Here is a 12599-nt window from a genome sequence, read left to right on the forward strand (position 1 = left end):
CAGAGTCATTGGATCAAAGAAATGAGAAGGGCACAAGTTGGCTTCATACGCATTTTTTTTGTTTGCTTTCTATGTTTTACTGGTCACTTGGCCAATTGTTTTAAGAAATCTGATGTTGAAAGACTGGAGTATCACTTATTAAGGATGACGTAGACCAGTATATTTCAAAGTATTTCTCAAAATTGAAGCATTATATAAGAATGCAGTCTTGATTCAGTAGATTCTGATACTCAAGTGGTGGGTCCAGGATTCTGTTTTGCTAACAGACTGCTGCTGGAAGCCAGTGCCACCTCTCGGTGGAACTCCTTTGAGCAGCAACACTGTGGACGTCTGCGGTTCTCAGTCTTGTACGTACACTTGTTAAAAGTGAAGATTTAGGTTTCTACTCTTGAGTTCTTGATTCCGTAAGGTACAGAAACACGTATTTTAACAAGAATTTCAGGTAATTCTGATGAAAGAGGTCTATATATAGCGTTGGGGAAAGCACGGAATTGAATAACATAAACTTTAATTTTCATTTTATCTCTGATGTTCATCTTCAGAGACATTGGCAGTTGACATGAAGTCTTTTGTCTATGCCTGTACCAGTGAATATTTATCAAAATAATATGTATTGAATATCTACTCAATAAGTATTGCTATGTCACTCTCGCCCTCAAGGAATTCACAATCTGAAGACAAGTAGCTCAAGAGTACAGCATAATTAATAGGAGCATGGATTTTAGAAGCAAATGAACCCATGAGCTGTTGGGTATATGAAGCCTACCTAAACTCTCTGATTATTCTCTTGGTATTCTCATCAATACACTGAAGAGAGTACCAATATTACATAAGTCTTATGCAAGGATTAAATAAGATGATCTAAGTAAGTGATGAGTATAATGTCTAGCAGAAAGTAAGTACATAAATAGTATTGGGCCATTGGGTATTGGGTATCTGAAGATATTAAAGAATTATTTTTAATTTTGTTAAGTATGGTAATGGCATACTGGATATGTAAAAATAAATAGCCCTTAAGAGTTATGAATTAAACGACATAATATCAGGCATTTGTACCTAACAAAATTAAAAAACAATTTTGAAGAGATAGATGATAACATTAGCAAATGTTGATAATTTTTTGAAGATGTGTGATAGATAATATTATCTCTATTTTTGTGTATTTTTTTAAAAATTCCATTAAAAATTAAGAAAAATATATTCTGCAAGCTAAACTTGAGCACAATAATTCTAGTGAGCATTCACTTTTGTGTGTGTGTGTATGAGAGGAAGATTAGCCCTGAGCTAACACCTGTTGCCAATCCTGCTCTTTTTTGCTGAGGAAGATTGGCCCTGGGCTAACATCGGTGTGCCTGTCTTCCTCTACTTTATGTGGGACGCCTGCCACAGTGTGGCCTGACGAGTGGTGTGTAGGTCAGTGCCCAGGATCCAAACGTGAGAACCCCAGGCCGCTGGAAGCAGGGTGTGCAAACTTAACCACTACACCACCGGGTTGGCCCCTAGTATGCATTTCACTTTTAAGGAGAGTAATAGCAGAATTGAAATCTCTGTAAGACTGGCATTAATGTTCAAAAATGAACATTAGCTTAAATTTACTAAAAATTTTATTAAAAATTTGATGATATATACGTGATTTCCTATTTTTGATTACAAAAATAACTCTTTGAGGAAAAAGATTAATTCATGAGTTTATTTTTTAAAACATAGATCCTATTCTGTCCACTGAAGGAGCCTAAAGACAATAACACCTGGAAGCAATGAGCACATCTACACACAGATCTTGGTTTCTAAATACAATCCCACATTAAAGGGAACCACAGATCCATGGAGAAATGGCTGATTTGGGATCTCAGCAGGGAAAGTGCAAGGTGAGCCTTGACATATTGATGTGCCAGAAACTAAGGAAGGGCTAAAGAAAGAATGTCAAAAGGACAAAGAAACCAATTTAATGGGGCTCCCACTGCCCAAACTGGGGACATTTTGAGCATAAAAAAGAATAGTAACTATCTTTGTAAAATATTCTACTAATTAAATGCATATGTTTATAATGATACTTGTAGGCAGAGGGGGTCAGGGGAGAGGAGAAGAAGAGAGGAGGAGAGGAGAAAAGAAGGGAAGAGAAATCTATTTTCCACCAACCAAAGGGACTATCACAGTACCTTAATCCAGAAATGCTTAACTAATGGTCAAGGATTAACATTCATCCTGCCTTTTGGAGAAAATGTAGTTCATCTCAAGTTCGTGAGGAAAAGCTTTCCTTTCTAGAAGTAGTCTCAATAATAAATGTGAAAGGAACAATAGATTTAGAAAAATCACATTTAGAACACCCAATGAAATAATCAGTTCAGGCAAGGGTCATCAATGGATGCTGAAATATTTCTAAACTGTTACTTTAAAGATTACATACTAACTCAAAAGGATGATTAACCTTTATAATGGAGGAATCTGTGGTCATCACCTTACCTAAAAAATCAAACATAGCATCATAATAACTGAAAAAATTCTGATATTATATGCCTCCTACTGAGATGGGATACAATGAAACAACCCGGAAATAAGAAAGCCTTTAACCTATTTTCCAGTATAGATAAAATAAAGAGATAGAGAAATAAATAACAACAACAATGTAACAACAAAGTCAGAAAAATCCTGAAAGGCAAGTGGTCTAGTCTCTTAAACAGTCAATGATTTGAGACTTCTGGTTTCCAATCCAGCGTTTAAGGAGCTTGGAAGTTACCACTCTGTCCTAACAACTAGTAAAAAGATGAAAAAACTGCAAAATTAACAACTCTTCTTAGGTCTGTCAGAGAAGTGAGGTGACAGAGCAAATTGCTGCCCTCACAATCGGAGAGACAGACAGGCGGGCAGACATAGAGTATCACAACTTACCTAAGCAGAAAGCTCCTTGGGAACCAGTGCCAGGATAGGAAAACCTAAACTGTAATTTATGCATTGCTGGAGGCTCACTGTGGACAAATGTGAGAGTTAAAAACTCCAGGGGGACCCAGTCATAGGGTAACCCCGCCCTTTTGTGAATTTTACCTCCAGGCACTTGACTAGGTTCTCACAGTGAATATTGGAGAAAAATCCCTTTGCACTTCTGCCAGGGGGACTGGAAAAGTAACCATTTTGAAATATGTGACAGCATTATGTTCTTCTTAACAAGGCTTGCACTCAAGATAAACTATTTTACCAGAGCCTAACCTACTGAGGTTTTTCAGAGCCTAACTGACCTGGGAGAAGGCAAATACTCAATTCTAGCCCATTCTAGCCATCTGCAATGGTCTGAATTGTGTTCCCCTAAAATTCATATTTTTAAGCCCTAATCCCCAATACGATTGTATTTGGAAATAGGGTATGTAGGAGGTAATTAAGGTTAAATGAGGTCATAAGGGTTGGGTTCTGCTATAGGTTGAATATTTGTGTCCCCCTAAAATTCGTATGATGAAACCTAACCCCCATTTGGAGGATTTGGAGGTAGGGGTTTGGGGAGGTGGTTAGGTCATGAGGGTGGAGCCCTCATCAATGGGATTAGTGCCTTTATTAAAGAGACCTCACAGAGCTCACTTTCCCCCTTCTGCCATGTGAGGACACAGCAAAATGATGGCTGTCTACAAACCAGGAAGAAGACTCTCAAAAGACACTGAATTTGCCAGCATCTTGATCTTGAACTTCCCAGTCTTCAGACTATGAAACATAAATTTTTGTTGTTTATAAGCCACTTAGTCTATGATATTTTTGTTACAGAGCCATAACAGACTGAGACAGGTTATAATTCCGTAGAACTGGCTGCCTTACAAGAAGAGGAAAGGAAAGAGATCTCTCTCTATAAGCATGCACCAAAGAAAGGACATGTGAAGACATAGTGAGAAGGCAGTTGTCTGAAAGCCTGGAAGAGAGTTCTCACCAGGAACGGAATCAGCCTTCACCTTGATCTTGGGCTTCTCACCTTCATAACCAAGAGAAATAAATTTCTGTTGTTTAAGCCACCCAATCTATGGTATTTTGTTTTGGCACTCTGAGCAGATTAAGATAGATTTTGGTACCAAGAAGTGGGGTACTGCTGTACCAAATACCTAATATGTGGAAGGGGCTTTGGAACAGGGTAATGGATGAAGGCTGGAAGAGTTTGGAGGTGTATGCTGAAAATGGGGACATTAAGGAAGATTCTAGTCAGAGCTCAGAAAGAAAAGAGCAGAGCTAGAGAGAAAGCTTCCGTTTTCTTAGAGAATACGTAAATAATCATGAACAGAATATTGGTAGAAATATGGATGAAGAAGATGTAAAAGTCCATTCTGGTGGGTCTCAGAAGGAGACGAAAAACATGTTATTGGAAACCAAAGGAAAAGAAAGGTGATCCTTGTTATAAAGTGGAAAAACTTGGCTGATTTCTGTTCTTGTTCTAGAATTTCGTGGAAGGCAGAACTTGTGAACAATAAATTGGATATTTAGCTGAGGACGTTTCTAACTAAAATGCTGAAGGAGTGACTTGGTTCCTTCTGACTCTTATAGTAAAATGGAATAAGAGAGAGAGAAACTAAAGAAGACATTGTTAAGCAAAAAGGAACAAGAACTTGAAGATTTGGAAACTTCTCAGTCTATCTATATTGCAAAAAATGAGACAGCGTGTTCTGAAGAGACCAGGAAGGGTATGGCTGGACTATCACTCCATAAAGAGTTATGGGATTACACAAGGGGAAGGGCCGCCAGTTTGAACTGGAGGGAATGGGGACGGGACAAAATTAAGGAAGGCTCCTGGACTTCTTGATTTGACAGGATGGTATTGTCAGCGGAAGTAAAGAGTCTAGGTCAAGGTTAAGTGAAGGAGTTTATTTGATAATCAAGGTGAGGAACTCAAGTCCCAGGAAACAGTTCAACAGAATATTCTGAGGACCTTCTCTGAGTTCTGCAGATCTGAGTGTAGTTTATAGACTTGTTAACAAAGCAGTGTGCATGCTGGACAAGGCTTACACATCTAATAGTCAAATACTTCAAGGAGAGCAAGAACTTTCTTGGTTACACATCAAACAAGGCTAACAATGTTGGTGTTATCTCTATGTGGAGGGAGGCAAGGACCAGGGTTATCACTTTGGCCCTCAATCTCTAAGAAGTGCAGCTGGGAAATGTGACAGTGAGGTGCCTATTATCTCTTCCTGTTGCTGATTCATCCTGTTGACTTCTTCAGTCGTGAGGTGAGGGGGTTGCAAGGACATTTAGACACAGGCTTATGAGGCCTGCATGGCTGCTTCACAGAACAGCATGGATTTTTATTGTGTTGATTTTAAACCTATGTAGCTTGCTTGTTAGATTAACCTGCTAGACCAAGGAGAGGGGTTTCAGTTTCATTCACTGTATGATAGAGCTAATAGCTGAGATAGTGCTCTGGTCTTTAAGAAGAGGGGAAAATGACCCCAAAGGCAATTCAGAGATCATCACAAAAATCACCTCGGTTTCAAAAGGCCAGATGGCTTCCACCCGAAACCTTGGGAATGGGAGCACCCTGCAGAGACTTTGGGCAAGACCACCTGGAAGAATCATGGGGATGGAACCACCTAGAGGCTTGGTGGTTCCAAGGAGGGCCACCCAGCAGATCCTTGGGGGCAGGATGACCTGGCACAGCTGTGGGGGCAAAATTCTCCCCTAGAGACATGGGGATCATACTTCCCTCCCAGTAGGCCTGGAGGCTAGAGCATGGGACCAAAGAGGATTACTCTCAATCCTCAAGATCTGGTGGGATTTGCCTTGCTAGATTTTGGACTTGCTTGAGATCTGTCATTCCTTCCTTCTTCTGTATTTCTCCCTTTTGAATGGGAATGTTCACCCTATACCTGTCTTATCGCTGTATTTTGGAAACACATAACTTGTCTACTTCCACAGGTTCACAGCTGGAGAGGGATTTTGCGTCAAAAGGAATTGTACCTCAAGTCTCACTCATATCTGATTTAGATGATATTTTGGAATTCGGGTGTTGCTGTTGATACTAGAATGAGTTAAGACTCTTGAGGCTGTTGGAATGGAACGAATATGTTTTACATGTGATAAGGACATGAATTTTGGGGACCCAGGGGCAGAATACTATGAATGGAATTATATCCCCTCACAATTCATGTTGAGGGGACGGCCCTCTGGTGCAGCAGATAAGTTCACGCATTCTGCTTTGGGGGCCTGGGGTTCACCGGTTTGGATCCTGGGTGCAGACGTACTCACCACTCATCAAGCCATGCTGAGGCAGAGTCCCACATGGAAGAACTAGAAGGACCTACAACTAGGGTATACAACAATGTACTGGGACCTGTGGGGGGAACAAAAAAGAGGAAGATTGGAAACAGATGTTAGCTCAGGGCCAATCTCCCTCAAAAAAAAAAATTTATGTTGAAGCCCTAACTCTCAATGTGACTTTATTGGAGATAGAGATTTTAGAAGGTAATTAAGGTTACGTGGGGTCATAAGGGTGGGATCTCACCCAACAGAATTGGTGGTCTTAAATGAAGGATAAGGGAGCTCTCTCTCTCTCTGTCTCTTGCACTCTGTGTGTGAGTGAGTGTGTGTGTGTGTGCGTGTGTGCATGCATGAAGGATAGGCCATGTGAGGACATAGTGAGAAGGCACTTGTCCCCAGGAATTGAATAGGCCAGAATTTTTATCTTGACTTTCCAGCCTCCAGAAAAAAAAAATGATAAAGATTAAAATCAGCAAAGGGAAGAGGTGCATGGGTGAAGTCCAGAAGGAACCAGGCACAAGCTTCCAGGTGTCACTTCCCAGTGGAGTCACATGGTGAATGCTTAATTCTCCCAGCAATGATGTGTGACAGAAAGTGTGAAATATTGTCAATCAGGGAAGCTCACCTGAGCCTTGATGTCCAGGGATTTTATTGGGAGGTGAGTCACGCAGGCACGAAGCACCTGCATAACCGAGCTTAGCTACTCAATTTCCGGTCCCCCAGAGGTCAACCTGATACAGCACGGCCCATGACTTCAGGCATACAAAAACCGGCACTCACCATAAGTCATCCTGTTAGCATAAGCCATCTGATCAAACTGATACAGTGTGGTCCAAGACTCCAAGCATACAAAAACACACTTATCAGATAGGGTATTACAAGCACTCAGAGGTTATGTCCTGGTCACTGGGTAGCAAAGAGTCCTCCTGAAGACAACTTTTTCTTTTGAAAGTGCAGAGTTTGAGCAACCTTAGCCTACTGAGTTAACCCTTTACTGCATAGATATTAGAGTAACACTGTTCTCATCGAATGTTTTAGAAAGTGTTCCCTTTGATTTTATTTTGCGGATGATATTGTGTAGAATTAGTATCATTTCTTCCTTAAATGTTTGATAGAATTCACCAGTGACACCATGTGGCTCTGAGGTTTTCTTTTTGGAAGGTTATTAATTATTGATTTCATTTCTCTAATAGATATAGACCAATTCAGATTATTTATTTCTTCATATGAATTCTGACAATTTGTGTCTTTCAAGGAGTTGGTCCATTTTATCTAAGTTAATAAATTCATGGACATAGAGTTGTGTGGCATTCCTTCATTATCCTTTTAGTGTCCACAGGATCAGTAGTGATGACCTCTATTTCATTTCTGATATTGGTAATCTGTGTCCTCCCTTTTTTCCTTGTTAGCCTGGCTGAAGGTTTATCAATTTTATTTATCTTTTCAAAGAACGAGGTTTTGGTTATGCTGATATTCTCTATTGTTTTCCTCTTTTCACTTTTATTAATTTCTGTTCCAATTTTTGTTATTTCTTTCCCTTTGCTTCCTTTAACCTTCCATTGTTATTTTTTCTCTAGTTTGTTAAGGTAGAAACTTAGGTTATTGGTTTTGTGTCTTCTTTTCTAGTATTATGCATTTAATGTTACATTATTTGTTATATGATGTTATATAAATTTTCCTCTAAGCACTAATTTTTCTGCATCCCACAAATTTTGATAGGTTATATTTTCATTTTCATTCATTTTAAAATATTTAAAATTTCTCTAGAGATGCTTCTTTGACCCATGTTTTATTTCAAAGTGTGTTGTTTAATTTCCAAATATTTGAAGATTTTCCAGCTATCTTTCTGTTTTTGATTTCTAGTTTAATTCCATTGTGGTCAGAGAACATATTTTGAATGAATTCTATTCTTTTAAATCTGTTAAGGTGTGTTTTATGTTGGAGAATATGGTCTACTTTAGTGAATGCCATGTGAGCTTGAAAAGGAGGTGTCTCAGCTGTTATTGAATGGAGAATTCTGTAACCATCAATTGGATCAAGTTGATTGACAGTGCTGTTCAGGTAAACTATACCTTTAGTATTTTTATGCTTCTTTGATCTGTCAATTACTAAAAGAGGCATGTTGAAGTCTCTAACTAAATAGTTGTTTCTCTATTGTTTCTTTTAGTTCTATCAGTTGTTGTTTCACATATTTTGATACTTTATTGGTATGTACACAGTGTTTAAGATTGCTATATCTCCTTGGAGAATTAATCCCTTTATCATTTTGTAGTGTCCCTCATTATGCCTCATAATTTTCCTCATTTTGAGGTCTGCTCTGTCTGAAATTAGTATAGTTATTCTGGTTTTCTTTTAATTAGTGTTAGCATTGCAGACTTTTCTCTATCCTTTAATTTTAACCTTTCTGGGTCTTTATATTTAAAATGAGTTTCCTATAGACAACATAATTTTATTCACTCTGACAGTCTCTGTCTCTTAATTGGTGCGTTTAGATCATTCTCACTTCAAGTGACTAATGACAGTTGGATTAACATCTACCATGTATGTAACTTTTTAACATTCCTTTCATTTGTTCTTTGTTTTCTTTTTCCCCTCTTTCTTCTGCTTTCTTTGGATTTCATTAAGCATTTTATATAATATGAATTTTCTTTTCTCTCTTAGCATATCAATTATACTACTTTTTTTTTTTTTTTGCAGGGGAAGATTCACCCTAAGCTAACATCTGTTGCCAATGTTCCCCCTTTTTCCTTCCTCAGTACATAGTTGTGTATAGTTGTGTAAGTTCTTCTAGTTCTTCTCTGTGAGCCGCCACCACAGCATGGCTACTGACAGATGAGTGATGTGGTTCTCCACCCAGGATACGACCCAGGGCCGCCAAAGCTGAGTGTACCAAACTTTAACCACTAGGCCATCAGGGCTGGCTCTCGATTATACTACTTTTAAAAAATTTTAGTGGTTTCTTCAGAGTTTAAAATATACATTTTAAATTAATCAAAGTCACTTTCAAGTAACACTATACTGCTTCAAGTGTAATACTACAGGTTTCTTATAGAGTATTCTCAATTCCTCCCTCCTTCCTTTATGACAATTCTGTCACTCGTTTCACTTATCCATATGCTATAATCATCCAATACGTTGTTACCATTATTGCTATAAACAACATTATATTTTAGGTCTATTAAAATTAGAAAAATAAAATATTTATTTTCATTCATTTGTTCCTTCTCCTAATCTCTTCCTTTCTTTATGTAGATCTGTTTCTGACTTACATCATTTTCCTTCTCCCTGAAGAACTTCTTTTATTATTTCCTCCAGGGTAGGTCTGCTGGAGAAGCATTCCCTCAGTTCGTGTGTGTGTGTGTGTGTGTGTGTGTGTGTGTGTATACATGTGCACGAGAGAGAGATAGACAGAGTTAAAGTCTTTATGTCCTTTTGAAGGACATCCTTTTGAAGGATAACTTCAGTGTGTATAGAATTCTAGGTGTTTTTTTTTTTCTTTCAATACTTTAAATATTTCATTCTGCTTTACTTGTTTGCATGATTTCTGATGTGGACCCCACTGTAATTCTTTTTTTTTTTTTTTTCTCTGTAGGTAAGGTGTTTTTCCCTCCTTTCATTGTGGGTTCTTTAAAAATTTTTATCTTTGTCTTTGGTTTTCTGTAGTGTGAATATGATATGCCTGTGTGTAGTTTTTGTTTGTTTGTTTTGTATTTATCCTAGTTTGGTGTTTGCTATTAATTTTGGAAATATTTTGTTCATTATTGCTTCAAATATTTCTTCTGCTCCATATTCTCTTTCTTCTCCTTCTGGTATTTCTAACACACATAGGTTACTTTTTGAAATGTCCTATGTTCTTAGAGTTTCTATTTTGAGGTTTTTTAAAATTCTTTTTACTCTTTGAATTTCAGTTTGGGACGTTTCTATTGGCCTAACTACAAGCTCATTGACTCCTTCCTCAGTTGTTTCCACGCTGATGGGACCTTAAAGGCATTCTCTATTTTTGTTACAGTGTTTTTGATTTCTAGCATTTCTTTTTGATACTTTGTTAGAGTTTCCACGTGTCTGCCGACATGAGCCTTCTATTCTTGGATATTGTCTCATTTTCTCAATTGAAGCACTCAGCATTTAATTCATAGTTATTTTAAATTCTCTTTCTGATAATTCCAAAGTTTGTATCATCTCTGAGTCTGGTATGATGCTTGCTTTGTCTCTTCAAATTTTTTTCTTCCCTTTTGGCATAGCTTGTAGTTTCTCGTTGAATGCAAGTCATGTTTGGGGAATAGGAACTGAGGTAACCAGGTCTTCAGTGTGAGAATCTGTGCTAATCTGGGTAAGAGTTGGACAGCGCTGAATGTTTGCTGTAGCTGTAGGTGCCAGTGGCTTTAAATTGCTCTGATGTCCTTATTTTTATCTCCCTTCTTCACTTTTGGCTTCCCTAAGTACTCCCTCTTCAGGGTACATCTGCATCTTACCTCCTTCAGCTGTACTCCACTGTCATCAACTGGAATCCAGTGCGTGTGGTGATAAGGTGTGGGACAGGGGGCCCATACTGTCACCTTATGATTAAATTTCAGTCTTTTAGTAGACCTGCAACTCTGGGCTAAGACCTTGACTGGTGTTTCTATAGCTGTTTAGCTTCCCCCACCACCTCAGGTTAGACAGGAAGGGGAAAGCGGGCTGGAGTGGGAAGTATTCCCTTCCCCTATCTGGGATAAGGCTCTGGGTAAAACCTTTTCCCCTTGAAAAGTAGGCCTTTGTTCTGGAGAATGCTCTGGACACATTTCACAATTATTACTCTTCCCCTCCCCCTGACAAAGTCACAAGGTCAGAGATCTCGTATGTTCACTGTGAGAACTTGGTGGGGCTCCTGGAGATAAAAACTCCGAAAGTGTGGAGCTCCTCCAAAACTGTAGCCCCCATGAGTTATTCACTCTCACACAAGTTCACACTCAGCCTCCAAGAGTTCATCAAAATTACTACTTAAATGTCCTTAACAGTTTACGGCTCCAGCAGCTTCTGCTCCAGGTAAGCAGATCTCATCTGTGACTCTCTGGATTTGCCTTTTTCTCCAGATTTCAGGGTAACAAGTTTTCTTGTAATCTCACTTCTCTGATGAGTCCAAGAAAAGTTGTTGATTTTCAGTTTGTTCTTCTTTTTCTTGCTGTAGGCACAGGAATGACAACTTGCAAGCGCTTTACACATTAGAGTTTAATCTGGAATTCTATAACATGAACTCTTTCATTATGGTGTTCATCAGCCTTCTTTTTATGAGACAGCATCTTCTCTACGAGACAGCATCTTCTCTATGAGACAGCATCTTCTCTATGAGTTCATCACATACAGGAGAATTCCATGGAGAAAAACTAATTGCACAGTGTCTTACAATTTAGATTTATCAAACAAACAAGCAGCGCACGTCCTAATCCTGTCTAGCATTTTACTTTAAAAGCTGAATATCTTTTCCTACAGTACTGCAGACTCTGGGTTTAGAAGGCTTGCTGTTTCAACTCTCCGTGGATACATAAATACTTAACAACTATGTTTATGGCTCCACCTGCATTTTGCAAATGCTCTCTGCATATATAGTTGACCTTAGTTGGGATCCACTAGTGGGTGAGAGAGAGAAATATCAAACGCCATCATGGACAGCCACCATCTGGGTAGTTATCAGTGATATACCTTGTAAATGTAAATATGCCATCTTGATAAAGTCCATGCCATATGAACGTTACTCTGATTTACATTAATGAAGAGCTATAAGATGGCTACACATAGACACCAAGTAACTACTGCTTCACAACCAAGGTAAATATTGCAAGAAGAGAGTGTTCCAGATGAAAAGGTCTACAAAAAGCACGTGTGCCATTTGTTTACTGCTGGGAGCAGGAGATATAGTCTTAGTTATGAGCAAAGCAATTTTGCAAATAGAAGGCAGCTGTATTTTTGGAGCTGCGCTTGGAGTTCTGGTTTCCATGTCCCTTGTTAAAATATTCTCTTGACCACCAGATCATTTTCACGCAGAGCTTATAGACATGCTCCAGAAAATGGTTCATAACATGTATCTCGCAAAGAAATTAAATGATCTCTGTTACCAATTTCATTCATGCTTAGCACAGGTCATTTTCCAGTTGATCTGTGGCACATCTCATCTTGATGACTTCAACACAGTGCTCTCAGCACCTGACTACCCTGGCCCAACAGATTATCTGACCACAGTGCAAGCCTGGCCTCTGCCCACTCCCCTACCCACCATTTCATCCAATATGAATTTTTGTGTGTGTGTGTGTGAGGAAGATTGGCCATGAGCTAACATCTGTTGCCAATCTTCCTCTTTTTGCTGAGGAAGATTGGCCCTGAGCTAACATCTGTGCCAGTCTTCC

At 38.9% G+C, this 12599-nt stretch overlaps 1 pseudogene; it reads right to left on the bottom strand.

The window, feature by feature from the left end:
• Positions 1-11503: 11503 nt before the first annotated feature.
• Positions 11504-12259, bottom strand: LOC131411610 (AKT-interacting protein-like; annotated as a pseudogene).
• Between the last annotated feature and the right edge of the window lie 340 nt (positions 12260-12599).

The sequence above is a fragment of the Diceros bicornis genome, chromosome 11 (assembly GCF_020826845.1).
Source record: "Diceros bicornis minor isolate mBicDic1 chromosome 11, mDicBic1.mat.cur, whole genome shotgun sequence".
Lineage (NCBI taxonomy): Eukaryota > Metazoa > Chordata > Mammalia > Perissodactyla > Rhinocerotidae > Diceros > Diceros bicornis.